Genomic DNA, 17,088 nt, shown 5'->3' on the forward strand with positions numbered 1-17,088 from the left:
TCAGAAGTTTACACACACTCAATTAGTATTTGGTAGATTTGCCTTTAAATTGTTTAACTTGGGTCAAACGCTTCAGGTAGCCTTCCACAAGCTTCCCACAATAAGTTGGGTGAATTTTGGCCCATTCCTCCGGACAGAGCTGGTGTAACTGAGTCAGGTTTGTAGCCCTCCTTGCTCGCACAAGCTTTTTCAGTTCTGCCCACACATTTTCTATTGGATTGAGGTCAGGGCTTTGTGATGGCCACTCCAATACCTTGACTTTGTTGTCCTTAAGCCATTTTGTCACAACTTTGGAAGTATGCTTGGGGTCATTGTCCATTTGGAAGACCCATTTGGGACCAAGCTTTAACTTCCTGACTGATGTCTTGAGATGTTGCTTCAATATATCCACACCATTTTCCTACCGCATGATGCCATCTATTTTGTGAAGTGCACCAGTCCCTCCTGCAGCAATGCACCCCACAACATGATGCTGCCACGGTTGGGATGGTGTTCTTTGGCTTGCAAGCCGCCCCCTTTTTCCTCCAAACATAACGATGGTCATTATGGCCAAGCAGTTCTATTTTTGTTTCATCAGACCAGAGGAAATTTCTACAAAAAGTACGATCTTTGTCCCCATGTGCAGTTGCAAACTGTTGTCTGTCTTTTTTATGGCAGTTTTGGAGCAGTGGCTTCTTCCTTGCTGAGCGGACTTTTAGGTTATCTCGATATAAGACTTGTTTTACTGTGGAAATAGATACTTTTGTACCTGTTTCCTCGAGCATCTTCACAAGGTCCTTTGCTATTGTTCTGGGATTGATTTGCACTTTTCGCACCAAAGTACCTTCATCTCTAGGAGACAGAACGCATCTCCTTCCTGAGCGGTATGACGGCTGCGTGGTCCCATGGTGTTTATACTTGCATACTATTGTTTGTACAGATGAACGTGGTACCTTCAGGCATTTGGAAATTGCTCCCAATGATGAACCAGACTTGTGAAGGTCTCAAAAAAATGCCTGAGGTCTTGGCTGATTTCTTTTGATTGTCCCATGATATCAAGCAAAGAGGCACTGAGTTTGAAGGTAGGCCTTGAAATACATCCACAGGTCCACCTCCAATTCACTGAAATGATGTCAATTAGCCTATCAGAAGCTTCTAAAGCCATGACATCATTTTCTGGAATTTTCCAAGCTGTTTAAAGGCACAGTCAACTTAGTGTATGTAATCTGTCTGTAAACAATTGTTGGAAAAATTACATGTGTCATGCACAAAGTAGATGTCCTAACCAACTTGCCAAAACTATAGTTTGTTAACAAGACATTTGTGGAGTGGTTATAAAACGAGTTTTAATGACTCCAACCTAAGTGTACGTAAACTTCAGACTTCAACTGAATAAAAAAAAAAAAAGTATATATTAGGATTTCAATAATGGTACTATTAAACAATTCAAGAAAGTATATTTTGTGATGTCTTTGTGATGAGTCTTGAGTTCCAAAGTGAATAGCAGAGTGAATATGTCAGAACTGAAGTCACTAAGTTATTCATAGCCGTGTGTGTGTGTGTGCACTGTGCGATCTTGTAACAGCCGTATTTAACAAGACGCTGAGAGGGGAATAATTCCCTATAACAACCTAAACTGCTCCAGTTTAATGAAAATATAATACCTATTGATGCATCAGTAGTAGCAGCTAGATATACACTGACAATGTTATCTGACCAGGTACAAATCTGGGACCTATAGGTGTGTGTATGGGTCACACTGAATCACAACATCAGTGGTGTGAGATGGCAACAGACTACCAGGCAATACTGCTCTCCATTTCTCCCATGTTTCTATTATTAGAAGTTACCGAGATAAAAGAGCTCAGAAGAGACTTGGCTTTCCCAGTGGGCTGCCTACAGCATAAAAGGGAAAAAATACACAATCCAATTGTTAGGTGCTGGACAGAAGAAAAAACAACTAATAAATGAAAGAAGAAGTAATGTCTGCAGCTCTGTAATGTTCCCCAGTGCTGTATTGAGACACACACAGCCTACAGTATGTTTTCACATCAAAAGCATTCCCATGGAGTCACTGCCTTGATTTATTAAGATCCGTTTGCTCCAAATCAAATGTTTACCTCTTATTTGTTGTTTCACCTCAAGCCTCCGAGTACCAATTTAAATGTAATGACATATATACATTATACATGATTATTCCAAGGACCATTAGTTAACAGTGGAGCAGGTTGAGAGCTTCAAATTCCTTGGTGTCCACAACACCAACGAACTATCATGGTCCAAACACACTAAGACAGTTGTGAAGAGGGCACAACATCGCCTCTTCCCCCACAGGGGGCTGAAAAGATTTGGCATGGGCCCTCATATCCTCAAAAATTCTACAGCTGCACCATCGAGAGCATCCTGACTGGTTGCATCACCGCCTAGCATGGCAACTGCTCGGCCTCTGACCGCAAGGCCCTACAAAAGGTAGTGCGTACAGCCCAGTACATCACTGGGGCCAAGCTTCCTGCCATCCAGGACCTCTATACCAGGCGGTGTCAGTGGAAGGCCCTAAAAATTGCAAAAGTCTCCAGTCACCCTAGTCATAGCCTGTTCTCTCTGCTACCACACGGCAAACGGTACCGGAGCGCCAAGTCTAGGTCCAAAAGGCTTCTTAACAGCTTCTACCCCAAGCTATAACACTCCTGAACAGCTAATCAAAGGGCTACCCAGACTATTTGCCATGACCTGTTACGGTTATTTTATTGTTGCTCTTCAATTATTAGGGATTTTTCTATTTTCTTTTTAAACATTTTTCAGTTTATTTTTGTAAATACATACTTAAACACGTATTTTTCTTAAAACCACATTGTTGGTTAAGTGCTTGTAAGTAAGGTCTACACCTGCTGTATTCGGCACGTGACAAATAAAATGTGATTTGATCTCTGATTTTCCTGTTCACCTTTCTCTTACGTAATTACGTGCCATTGACAATACAATGGCAATATAATACCAGCCATTGACAATACAATGGCAATATAATACCAGCCATTGACAATACAATGGCAATATAATACCAGCCATTGACAATACAATGGCAATATAATACCAGCCATTGACAATACAATGGCAATATAATACCAGCCATTGACAATACAATGGCAATATAATACCAGCCATTGACAATACAATGGCAATATAATACCAGCCATTGACAATACAATGGCAATATAATACCAGCCATTGACAATACACTGGCAATATAATACCAGCCATTGACAATACAATGGCAATATAATACCAGTCATTGACAATACAATGGCAATATAATACCAGCCATTGACAATACAATGGCAATATAATACCAGCCATTGACAATACTATAATCCCATAGCAAGTTTGTTTAACTATTTTTTGTCTCAGTCCCACTACTTTGGCATTGTAGTGATAAATGTAACCTTTATTTAACTTAGGCAAGTCAGTTAAGAACTAATTCTTATTTACAATGACAGCCTACCCCGGGCCAAATGCGGACGATGCTGGGCCAATTGTGCGCCGCCCTATGGGACTCCCAATCACGCCCGGATGTGATACAGCCTGGACCTTGATAGCATCCTGCAGGATGCCACTAGTTGTGCTAGTTGGTACTGTACTGAGAGAGAAAGCTGTTGTCTGTGCAGCCTGACTAAATATTTCATTAGTGTGACCCAGTGAATGTTTGCGTTGTCTAAAAGTGGACCAAGCCGCCTGGTGAGAGCATGATGTGACTGAAGCCCTACATCTACAGTACTGTAGCCTCCATGCACAAGAAATCTCGTGATCTCGTGATGGCGCCGAAAGAGATGGTCGCCTCACTTCGCGTTCTTATGAAACTATGCAGTATTTTTTTTAATGTATTATTTCTTACACTGTTACCCCAGGAAATCTTAAGTATTATTACACAAGCATTTCGCTACACTCGCATTAACATCTGCTAACCATGTGTATGTGACCAATAACATTTGATTTGAACTAAATCGGCTCATTTATCCCCCTTCCTCTCCCCTGTAACTATTCCCCAGGTCGTTGCTGTAAATGAGAATGTGTTCTCAGTCAACTTACCTGGTCAAATAAGGGTTAAATAAAATACAAAATAAAATAATAGTGAAGACATCAAAACTATGAAATAACACATATGGTATCATGTAGTAACCAAAAAAGTGTGAAACAAATCAAAATATATTTTATATTTGAGATTATTCAAAGTAGCCACCCTTTGCCTTGATGACAGCTTTGCACACTCTTGGCATTCTCTAAACCAGCTTCATGAGGTGGAATGCATTTCAAATAACAGGTGTGCCTTGTTAAAAGTTAATTTGTGGAACTTCTTTCCTTCTTATTGTGTTTGAGCCAATCAGTTGTTTGTGACAAGGTAGGGGTGGTATACAGAAGATAGCCCTATTTGGTAAAATACCAAGTCCATATTATGGCAAGAACAGCTCAAATAAGCAAAGAGAAATTACAGTCCATCATTACTTTAAGACATGAAGGTCAGTCAATCCGGAAAATTTGAAGAACTTTGAAAGTTTCTTCAAGTACAGTCGCAAAAACCATCAAACACTATGATGAAACTAGCTCTCATGAGGACCGCCACAGGAAAGGAAGACCCAGAGTTACCTCTGCTGCAGAGGATAAGTTCATTAGAGTTAACAGCCTCAGAAATTGCAGCCCAAATAAATGCTTCAAGTAACAGACACATCTCAACATCAACTGTTCAGAGTAGAGTGTGTGAATCAGGCCTTCGTGGTTGAATTGCTGAAAAGAAACCACTATTAAAAAGGACACCAATAAGAAGAAGAGACTTGCTTGGGCATAGACTGGTGTAAATCTGTCCTTTGGTCTGATGAGTCCAAATTTTTGATTTTTGGTTCCAACCGCCGTGTCTTTGTGAGACGCAGAGTAGGTGAACGGATGAGCTTCGCATGTGTGGTTCCCACCGTGAAGAATGGAGGTGTGATGATGTGGGGGTGCTTTGCTGGTGACACTGTCTATGATTTATTTAGAATTCAAAGCACACTTAATCAGCATGGCTACCACAGCATTCTGCAGCGATACGCCATCCCATCTGGTTTGCGCTTAGTGGGACTATCATTTGTTTTTCAACAGGACAATGACCCAACACACGTCCAGGCTGTGTAAGGGTAACCTGGTCTCCACAATCACCCGACCTCAACCCAATTGAGATGGTTTGGGATGAATTGGACCACAGAGTGAAGGAAAAGCAGCCAACAAGTGCTCAGCATTTGTGGGAACTCCTTCAAGACTGTTGGAAAAGCATTCCAGGTGAAGCTGGTTGAGAGAATGCCAAAAGTGTGCAAAGCTATCATCAAGGCAAAGGGTGTCTACTATGAATAATCTAAAATATAATATATTTCTTAACACTTTTTGGGTTACTACATGATTCCATATGTGTAATTTCATAGTTTAGATGTCTTCACTATTATTCTACAATGTTTAAAATAGTAAAAATAAAGAAAAACCCTTGAATGAGTAGGTGTGTCCAAACTTTTGACTAAAGTAACTACAGACTGCTGCCTTCAACAGAAGAGCCAATGAAGACCCCTGCATTGTGTGACGCTCCCCTTGCCAACCAATCAGATGGATGTATGGAAGCTTATCTTACATGTCTCCAAAGTATATAGAAGTACCCCAAGTACCTTTTCCAGTGATCTCCCCTCCCATAGGCTTGCTGTGACCTAGTGATCTCCCCTCCCATAGGCCTGCTGTGACCTAGTGATCTCCCCTCCCATAGGCCTGCTGTGACCTAGTGACCTCCCTTCCCATAGGCCTGCTGTGTCCTAGTGATCTCCCCTCCCATAGGCCTGCTGTGACCTAGTGATCTCCCCTCCCATATGCCTGCTGTGACATAGTGAGCTCCCCTCCCATATGCCTGCTGTGACCTAGTGATCTCCCCTCCCATATGCCTGCTGTGACCTAGTGACCTCCCCTCCCAAAGGCCTGCTGTGACCTAGTGACCTCCCCTCCCAAAGGCCTGCTGTGACCTAGTGACTTCCCCTACTATAGGCCTTCTTTGACCTAGTGACTTCCCCTACTATAGGCCTTCTGTGACCTAGTGACCTCCCTTCCCATAGGCCTGCTGTGTCCTAGTGATCTCCCCTCCCATAGGCCTGTTTGACATAGTGACATCCTCTCCCATAGACCTGCTGTGACCTAGTGACCTCCCCTCCCATAGGCCTGCTGTGACCTAGTGACCTCCCTCCCATAGGCCTGCTGTGTTCTCCCTATGGAGCTGGTTACCTGGAGCTGGCACAACTTTTTCCTACAGCGGATTTCCCACTGACTTTCTTGTGTCTTTGGTATTTATTGAAAGGTATATTTACTGATTTTAAATGATTAAGAACTGGATATAGCTCATTGTAGTTACATGATTGTCCAGATTGAATAGCTTGTTAATTTATCAAGAATGCAACCTTAATTGGCTTTGATTGTACACGACAACAGAAACATTGCTTCTCCATAATCACGCACTCTTGTTCCATCACATTCCGAGGAAAACATACTGTATGTCAGTTGTAACATACTGTATGTCAGTTGTAACATACTGTATGTCAGTTGTAACATACTGTATGTCAGTTGTAACATACTGTATGTCAGTTGTAACTAGGGTTGCACATTTTGGGGAATATTCAGAGGTGGAAACTTTCCGTGGGAATTAACAGGAATATATGGGAATTAACGGGAATTAATGTAAATATATGCAAATTAATATTAATACCATTTAAATGTAGATGATTTTTGCATTGGATATATTTACCATATCATATGGAGGCAGAAACATACACGTTTTACCTCATCATAAGTAGACATAATTGGAATCCTATTAAATCCTTCCAATAGAAATTTTAAAAAACAATTTAGTTACGAATTGAACTTTAATTAAATTACTGACTCTTCACATGGGATGATTTCACTGAACAACAAAAGAAAGGGAATATTGAATTATCCCCAATGATCTATCGCATCTCCCAAAAACATTTTCAACATACATCTGTAAAATGATAGTCTAGAAACTAAAGCTTTGGTTGTCTTCCTCTCAGGCTTCCATGTCTTCTCCCTGGACCTCCTCAATGTCCACCTCTTGAACATCAGACTCTGAGGCCTCATCTTCACTATCACTTTCCAACCTTGTTGAGGATGGCTCGTTGTCAGGCTCAAAAAGCCTCAAATTTGCTCGCATGGCCACCAATTTTTCAACCCTTGTATTGGTCAGCCTGTTGCGTGCTTTGGTGTGTGTGTTCCCAAACAAGGACCAGTTGCGCTCTGAGGCGGCTGATCTTGGTGTGATGGAGGATGATGGAGGCAGCAGGGGAAAGAGCCTCAGATCCACAAAGTCCCTTCCACCAGGTGGCTGATGATTTATGTTGGCACGACTGCCATATTGCATCTCCATACCAAAGCCCTTGCATGGAAGTGTACTTCGCCAGACTGCCAAGAACCTTGCCCTCATCCAGGTCAAGGTGGCGAGACACGGTAGTGATGACACCATACATTAGGCCTTGTTGATCTCTGCATTAGACAGGATGCTCTTGCCAGCATACTTGGGGTCCAACATGTACGCTGCGGCGTGTATGGGATTCAGGCAGAAGTCTTCACACTTTTTGATGTATTTCAGAACTGCAGTTTCCTCTGTTTGGAGCAACAGTGAAGTGGGCAGGGCAGTACGGATTTCTTCTCTTACCTCTGAGAGCAGAGTCTGAACATCAGACAGGATGGTATTGTCTCCCTCAATCCGTGCAATGGCTACTGCTATAGGTTTCAGGAGTTTCAGGCTGCTTACCACTCTCTCCCAAAATATATCATCCAGGAGGATCCTCTTGATGGGGCTGTCCATATCGGCAGACTGTGATATGGCCATTTCTTGGAGAGACTCCTTCCCCTCCAGGAGACTGTCAAACACGATGACAACACCACCCCAACGGGGTGTTGCTGGGCAGCTTCAATGTGGTGCTCTTATTCTTCTCACGTTGCTTGGTGAGGTAGATTGCTACTATAACTTGATGACCCTTCACATACTTAACCATTTCCTTGGCTCTCTTGTAGAGTGTATCCATTGTTTTCAGTGCCATGATGTCCTTGAGGAGCAGATTCAATGCATGAGCAGCACAGCCAATGGGTGTGATGTGAGGGTATGACTCCTCCACTTTAGACCAAGCAGCCTTCATGTTCGCAGCATTGTCTGCCACCAGTGCAAATACCTTCTGTGGTCCAAGGTCATTGATGACTGCCTTCAGCTCATCTGCAATGTAGAGACCGGTGTGTCTGTTGTCCCTTGTGTCTGTGCTCTTGTAGGATACTGGTTGAGGGGTGGAGATGATGTAGTTAATTATTCCTTGCCCGCGAACATTCAACCACCCATCAGAGATCATTTCAATACAGTCTGCTTTCTCTATGATTTGCTTGACCTTCACTTGAACTCTGTTGAACTCTGCATCCAGCAAATTAGTAGATAAGGCATGTCTGGTTGGAGGGGTGTATGCTGGGCGAAGAACATTCAGAAATCTCTTCCAATACACATTGCCTGTGAGCATCAGAGAAGAACCACTTGCATACACAGCTCGAGCAAGACATTCATCAGCATTTCTCTGACTATGATCCTCCATTGAGTAAAAAAAAAAATCTGATTCCAGGAGGACCATGAACTGTTGTTATCGATAAGGTGTCTGATTCATAATTTTCACCTCGAATAGAAGTATAGGGATTTTGTCAGAGGTTGCTTGTTGTGAGCGCTGAGGGAACTTTATGCACTTGGTCAGATAATTCTGCATCTTTGCTGCATTTTTCACATATGATTTGGCACAGTATTTGCAAATGTACACAGCTTCTCCTTCTACATTAGCTTTAGTGAAATGTCTCCACACATCAGATAGTGCCTGTGGCATTTTCCTGTAAAGATTAGAAGGAAAAAAATAGGTTAAAAAAAACGAAATACAATTCCATGTACGGATAAATAGTTAAGCAGTTAGATTAAACGACTCCTTTGTAAGATAAATGTTTTGAAATGAAACGTGTATGGAAACAGGTGAGTTAACACTCTTTTAGCAGGCTCAAGCAAGCTAAAACCCACATGGTAGAAAAAACTAACTAGCAGAAATTGTTAACAAGTTAGAAATGATTTAAACACACTTTGCTGTAGGCTACTATTTACTAGTTAACAAAAAAAATAATGTATGTCATATAAAATATATTCAACCCACCCAGTACTGTAATCAAAACTTACCAGAAAGCATGTAGTCCTTGGCTCAGACAGTGTAGTAGTGCGGGCTCAATAGCATCTCATTAGTGTGCAAGATCTTGAGAATCAGCTGTACATGTGATGGAAGAGTGCACTGTGCATGCAGAGGGTTGCAATGCCATTGAATTGGGGATAGTTTAACCAAAATATGCCACAAGTCCTAGAATTGCCTTATGTGTGTCCCACAAAAAAGGTCCACTGTTATAAGCTAACTTTTTTGATGAATTTGAGCAAAATTCATCACATGAAAAACATGTCTGGAAATTTACCAGAACGTTTCCGACCCTTTGCAACCCCAGTTGTAACATACTGTATGTCAGTTGTAACATACTGTATGTCAGTTGTAACATACTGTATGTCAGTTGTAACATACTGTATGTCAGTTGTAACATCTAGTATCCATGCACACACTCACACACACAGAAACAAAGACAGGATTGTACTCTTCCCATTGTGTTAACAATAGCAGTCTGGGGACATCTGATACCTTGAATCGCCTTCCTGCTGTTGATGGTCTTTCACTCATTGCCTGACACACAAACACATGCACACACACTCACGCCCAACCAAACATCTGCCACTCTTAACCGCTGCTAGTTTGGAGAATGGGAGGATATTGTATGTGTCTTCTTCCAGATTAATTTCTCAGAATAACTTTAGCAGCACAAGTGGATGTTTTAATGTTAATTGCTGAAGTGCAGCAGACAGTAAATGTATGCTGACTCAATAGGCAAGGTAAAGAAAAAGAACATGGAAGAAATAGCTGACCCTGAAATGTACAATTGATGTCTATTAGCTAGCATCCGCGATGCGTCGTGCCTAAGAACAGCCCTTAGCCGTGGTATACTGGCCATATACCACACCCCCTCGGGCCGTATTGCTTAATTATACTATGAAACTACAACCTGTTAAAGATTACGTATATTAAAAAATAAAATAAAATTGTGATGACAGACTACAAAAATATGTGACAACCTTCATTATAACTAGATCACATTTCAGTAATGACAATGAACATACCTAGCTGGTATGGTACGTTTTCCACTCTGACAACAAAATGCAGTATTTCCATTTTGACATTTGAATGTTCCCCTCCACAAAGAAGAGCAAGGCTAACATAAATATGAGGGTGTGTTTCCAGGACAAACACATGCTAGGTGTTGATGATGTGACTGACAACACAGACATGCTGAGGTTATGATGTAACTTTCACACATCCCCTCTCAGACAGACAGACAGGGGGACGGATGGACGGTCAGACAGACAGAGGGACGGTCAGACAGACAGAGGGACGGTCTCTGTCTGTCTCTCTCTCCCCGGGTCCTCTAAGCCAATTACAGAGCAGCATCGATTGAGGCAGCACTTAAAAGCCTGCTCAATACAATTGCTCCCTTAATAAACTGGTTAGGAGATGGGAACATTTCAACCACACACACATTACAGTATCCTATCCATCCACATCGCCATCTATACATTTCATGATAGCATATGATTAATTATGTATAGGTAGCATATTATTTGGGTTAAATACATACAACAAAAAAACAATTGATACCGTGTAAATATTCTCAGCGGCCAGTCTTGCCCTTTTCTAGTGTCCCTGGGAAAATAAATGTTGGTAAAACAGTATATTACACACTGATGTCAATTTTCCATGTTTAGGATATATGGTAAATATCCTATATTGTGGATATGAACCAGTAATAACATTACCTACAACAGCATGACCATGAATTTTGTATGTGATCCTTCCCACGTTTCTGCTGGTGATATAGTGACCTGGGAGCCATGGAGAGTATCATGTCCCTAATACCATGCCTGTGTTCTGTCAGCACTTCCATTCCCCCATTAAAAGGATTGCTGGGCTATAATGATTTATCAAGGAGAACGGAGAGGTAATCAATGTAGCCACACGCAGATGAATGATGAGGCAAATAGAAGGCAGCCGTACACAAACACAACTACCAGATCCTTTTGAGGTCAGGGGGCTGCTCAGTGTTCACATAGACCCATGGTGGTGGTGGTGGTGGTGTGTTAGGTTCAGACTTTCAGAACAAAGAGCCTGCATGTCACAAACACGACTGACAAAATGCTATTTGCTAAATATATTTTGGGTCCCTCTGAGTGGTTGTGTTTAAATCAAATCAAATTGTATTAGTCACATGTGTAGACCTTACTGGTGTAGACCTTACAGTGAAATGCTTACTTACGAGCCCCTAACCGACAGTGCAGTTAAAAAACATATGGATAAGAATAAGAGATAAAACTAACAAGTAATTAAAGAGCAGCAGTAAAAAATAACAATATATACAGGGGGGTGCCGGTACATAGTCAATGTGCGGGGGCACCGGTTAGTTGAGGTAGTATGTACATGTAGGTAGAGTTAATTAAAGTGACTTATGCATAGATGACAACAGAGAGTGGCAGTGGTGTGGAGAGGGGAGGGGGGGGGGGGGTGTGAATAGTCTGGGTAAACATTTGACTAGATGTTCAGGAGTCTTGAGGCTTGGGGGGTAGAAACTGTTTAGAAGCCTCTTGGACCTAGACTTGGCGCTCCGGTACCGCTTGCCGTATGGTAGCAGGGAGAACAGTCTATGACTAGGGTGGCTGGAGTCTTTATATGGCCTTCCTCTGACACAGCCTGGTATAGAGGTTGGTGATGTGGACACCAAGGAAGTTGAAGCTCTCAACCTGCTCCACTGCAGCCCCGTGGATGAGAATGGGTGCTCGCTCGGTCCTCTTTTTCCTGTAGTCCACAATCATCTCCTTTGTCTTGTTGTGATCTGTTCAGCCATGATGACACCATGACACCCAGAATGCTTTATCTCTAGATATCTAGGGACATGCTGTCCTCTGTTAGCATTGTAGGGTTTCAAGTTTCAAGTTTTAATGTCACATGCACAAGTACAGTGAAATGCCTTTCAGCGACTTGATAGAGGGATGAGGCCACTGTCTTTATCGAAGGGACTGTTTAGGGAGGAAAGCAGGTCCCCAACTGTGCTGGTCTGGATGCAGGCTGGATGGAGTAAGTCTCAAAAGAAAGAGAGCGGGGAGAGAAAGAGCAGCCAGACACACAATGCTGCTGCTGCTGCCCAAGCCCAGCACAACAGGCCATTCTTTCAGCTCCGCGACACAACACACAGCTGAGTCTCCTCCGCTATTCTCCTGCTGTTCCCCCTCTCCCCTTTACAATATGGGTGAAAACAGAGGGGGGAGGGGTGAAGCGAGCAAATAGAGAGAAAGACTAATACAATCTTAAGCTTAATTATCCAGAAATCTGCTAAAATACACAAAAGACTCAAGGGTTTGTCATTTCGTTCTCCATACTAAAAGCTCGGTCAGCACAGGCATGCAGGATGAAAGAATGAGAAAGGAGATGTAAACGTTCCATTGAAAGAGTAAGCTGGGAGAGACAGCGAGGAGGGGGTTAGTAGACTGGCACAGGCAGAGAGATAAGGGATAACGTCCTACAACAATAGGCGAGTGTGTCAACAGATCAGCGTTTAAATCAGCCCCTCCGCTGTCCAAATACTGTCTCAGCACACAGACACACACACACAGAGACAAGCTGCTCCGTTATCACACACACAGACACAAACACACAGACACACACACACAGAGACAAGCTGCTCCGTTATCACACACACAGACACAAACACACACAATCTGCTCCGCCATCACCCATCACATACGGCACAATACATCACAGCTCATCAATATCACCAGAGATCTGCATATGCACTGATTCACTCAGCATTTCAGCTTAATAATGCACTGAATTATTCTCTCTCTCCCTCCCTCGCTCTACCCATCTATCATCCCCCACCACCTAATCCCGGAAGCTAGGGCATCACTACACACAAGAGAAAAGGTAAATGTCACAGATTTACCTCAGTGGCGTTGCTGCTCCTCTCCCTCTATTTTATTCCACAGGAATATTCCTAGCAGCGTATATCCAAACAGGCAGAGATCTTAGGGTCTTCCTCCCCCCAAAACCATCCATGGATCATCCAGTCATTCGCCTGTGAGCATAGTGCTAGCTAGCTCACGCAGGCACACGCAGGCACACACAGGCAGGCAGACGGCTAGTAGGCAGCTGCCTTTTTCCCCACAAAGCTCCACAACCAGAGCAGAGCAAATTAAAGGTCCAGCCCAGTTTAGAGGCTAAGCCAATGTGAGCTATTTACACTTCAGCTCCTATCTGGGGCCAATGGCTGCAGCCCCACAGCCCCCCTCCCCCCCGCCGCATGTATGCCCCCGCCCACAGCAACTCAGATACGTTCTCTCTCCCTCTTTCTCCAACACTCTGTATTTATCTCCATTTCTCTCTCTCTCTCTCTGTAAATCTTTCCCTCTGTAAACCTTCTACCCTCCCTCTCTCCCTCTCTTTTACACACACACTCATGACGTCGACCGACCCACGCTCCCTCCAGATAAAACTAGGCAGGCTCATCAGCCTCATGCAGGTCTCGTGACAATGAGGCAATCATCACTTCAAAAGCAAGTGCTGAGCTACGACAGGGGGTAAGAGATAGTGCAATGGTTGGGGGTAGGGTAAGGGTTGGGGCCAGGGGTAGGTTCTGGGGGTACTGCATAAGTGTATAATTGGTAATAAAGATGGGGTAGGGTAAGGAATGGAACTATAGGTTGGGGCTAGATTATGTCATGGATCAGGGATCTCCAAACATGTTCCTGGAGAGATACCCTCCTGTAGGTTTTCATTCCAACCCCAGTTGTACCTGACCGGATTCATCTTATCAACCAGCTAATTATTAGCGCTATATTAGGGTTTGAGCGAAAGCCTACAATGCGGTAGCTCTCCAGGAAAAGGGTTGGATAGCCCTGATACATATGTATGTAAATGCATGGGTTGAGTTGCTGGATTGTAAAGGTTAAGTTTGGACTGGTGCTAGATGCTGGGCTACAGAGAGGACTAGGGCATGGTTGAGAGATGTAGACCCAGAGTTACGCTAGATAAGCAGGGCAGGCCCATACCTGAATGAATACAGCTGCCTGCTACACAGGGTTTATCCAACCTGCCCACCAACCATGTGAGCTGCCCTGGGGGGCCAGGACTACAGCTCTAACTTTGTTTATTCACTCACCACCGGAGAAGGCCACACCAAAGAAACAAGTAACCAATGAAGAGAAAAACTGATTTAGCTCTAATCAGTAATAGTATGATCCAGATGTGTAGACATTAGTCTAGTCCGTAGGAAAACTGTAATTTGAGTGATTATGATGTGGATGTTTTTCTTGAAAAGAAAATGACTCATCTCCTCTAACAACCAGATGATGGGTTGAGAAATGGCATTGGCAATAATATTCATAACGTAGCCTACATCAAAGTCTGAAACGCTGGAGAAATCTTAAGTTATTTGGCACGACAATGAGAGAGAACAAGAGAGAGAGAGAGTTAACAATAACAATACTAACAATAACAATAATGTTAACATTAACAATACTGACATTAACAATAACGTTAACATTAACAATAATGTGAACAATAACGTTAACATTAACAATACTAACAATAACAATACTGTTAACATTAACAATACTGACATTAACAATAATGTTATCATTAACAATAATGTTAACATTAACAATAATGTGAACAATAATGTTAACATTAAAAATACCAACATTAACAATAGCGTTAACATTAACGTTAACATTACCAATACTAACATTAACAATAACGTTAACATTACCAATACTAACATTTACAATAGCGTGAACAATAATGTTAACATTAACAATACTAACAATAACAACACTGTTAACATTAACAATACTAACAATAACGTTAACATTAACAATAACGTTAACATGAACAATAACATTAACAATAATGTTAACATTAACCATACTAACAATAACAATAATGTTAACATTAACCATACTAACAATAACAATAATGTTAACATTAACCATACTAACAATAACAATAATGTTAACATTAACAATACTAACAATAACAATACCGTTAACATTAACAATACTAACAATAACAATAACGTTAACATTAACAATACTAACAATAACAATAACGTTAACATTAACAATACTAACAATAACAATAACGTTAACATTAACAATACTAACAATAACAATAACGTTAACATTAACAATACTAACAATAACAATAACGTTAACATTGACAATACTAACAATAACAATAACATTAACAATAACGTTAACATTAACAATAACGTTAACATTAACAATACTAACAATAACAATAACGTTAACATTAACAATACTAACAATAACAATAATGTTAACATTAACAATACTAACAATAACAATAACGTTAACAATACTACACTGTCATGGTAGATGTTTCCATGGGAAGGTACCATTTCCAAACATGTTACTGGAGATCTCACCTGCATCGCAAAAGCTACCCACAAAACCCTGGCTTCAGTGGATGAACACCAAATGACACCCACAACGTGTCTCTATAGTACTGAAGACTAGTGAAACAGAACAGGATAGTAGCCCGATGTAGACAACAAAGTGTGAGACTTTCCAAAGCAGAGGGAAGGATGGAGCCAAGCAGAGGGAAGGATGGAGCCAAGCAGAGGGAAGGAGGGAGCCAAGCAGAGGGAAGGAGGGAGCCAAGCAGAGGGAAGGATGGAGCCAAGCAGAGGGAAGGAGGGAGCCAAGCAGAGGGAAGGAGGGAGCCAAGCAGAGGTAAGGATGGAGCCAAGCAGAGAGAAGGATGGAGCCTAGCAGAGGGAAAGAGTGAGCCAAGCAGAGGGAAGGAGGGAGCCAAGCAGAGGGAAGGATGGAGCCAAGCAGAGGTAAGGATGGAGCCAAGCAGAGGGAAGGATGGAGCCAAGCAGAGGGAAGGATGGAGCCAAGCAGAGGGAAGGATGGAGCCAAGCAGAGGGAAGGATGGAGCCAAGCAGAGGGAAGGATGGAGCCAAGCAGAGGGAAGGAGGGAGCCAAGCAGAGGGAAGGATGGAGCCTAGCAGAGGGAAGGAGGGAGCCAAGCAGAGGGAAGGAGGGAGCCAAGCAGAGGGAAGGATGGAGCCTAGCAGAGGGAAGGAGGGAGCCAAGCAGAGGGAAGGAGGGAGCCAAGCAGAGGGAAGGATGGAGCCAAGCAGAGGTAAGGATGGAGCCAAGCAGAGGGAAGGAGGGAGCCAAGCAGAGGGAAGGATGGAGCCAAGCAGAGGGAAGGATGGAGCCAAGCAGAGGGAAGAATGGAGCCAAGCAGAGGGAAGGATGGAGCCAAGCAGAGGGAAGGATGGAGCCAAGCAGAGGGAAGGATGGAGCCAAGCAGAGGTAAGGATGGAGCCAAGCAGAGGGAAGGATGGAGCCAAGCAGAGGGAAGGAGGGAGCCAAGCAGAGGGAAGGAGGGAGCCAAGCAGAGGTAAGGATGGAGCCAAGCAGAGGGAAGGAGGGAGCCAAGCAGAGGGAAGGATGGAGCCAAGCAGAGGGAAGGAGGGAGCCAAGCAGAGGGAAGGATGGAGCCAAGCAGAGGTAAGGATGGAGCCAAGCAGAGGGAAGGATGGAGCCTAGCAGAGGGAAGGAGGGAGCCAAGCAGAGGGAAGGATGGAGCCAAGCAGAGGGAAGGATGGAGCTAAGCAGAGGGAAGGAGGGAGCCAAGCAGAGGGAAGGATGGAGCCAAGCAGAGGTAAGGATGGAGCCAAGCAGAGGGAAGGAGGGAGCCAAGTAGAGGGAAGGATGGAGCCAAGCAGAGGTAAGGATGGAGCCAAGCAGAGGGAAGGATGGAGCCTAGCAGAGGGAAGGAGGGAGCCAAGCAGAGGGAAGGATGGAGCCAAGCAGAGGGAAGGATGGAGCCAAGCAGAGGTAAGGAGGGAGAC

General features: G+C 43.2%; 1 protein-coding gene across 14 annotated transcripts in view; it reads right to left on the reverse strand.

Annotated features, from left to right (window-relative positions):
- Nucleotides 1-17,088, reverse strand: part of LOC139542852 (membrane-associated guanylate kinase, WW and PDZ domain-containing protein 1-like) — a 224,618-nt gene that overhangs the window by 113,462 nt on the left and 94,068 nt on the right. Inside the window, exon 1 of one of the 14 annotated variants that reach the window (XM_071348777.1) lies at nt 13,144-13,434. The exons of the other annotated variants lie outside the window; for them this stretch is intronic. The gene's annotated coding sequence lies outside the window, so the exon portion shown is untranslated. Of the gene's footprint in view, nt 1-13,143; nt 13,435-17,088 lie in introns of those variants that run through there. 14 annotated transcript variants of the gene reach the window in all.

Source organism: Salvelinus alpinus, chromosome 17 (assembly GCF_045679555.1).
Source record: "Salvelinus alpinus chromosome 17, SLU_Salpinus.1, whole genome shotgun sequence".
Classification (NCBI taxonomy): Eukaryota; Metazoa; Chordata; class Actinopteri; order Salmoniformes; family Salmonidae; genus Salvelinus; species Salvelinus alpinus.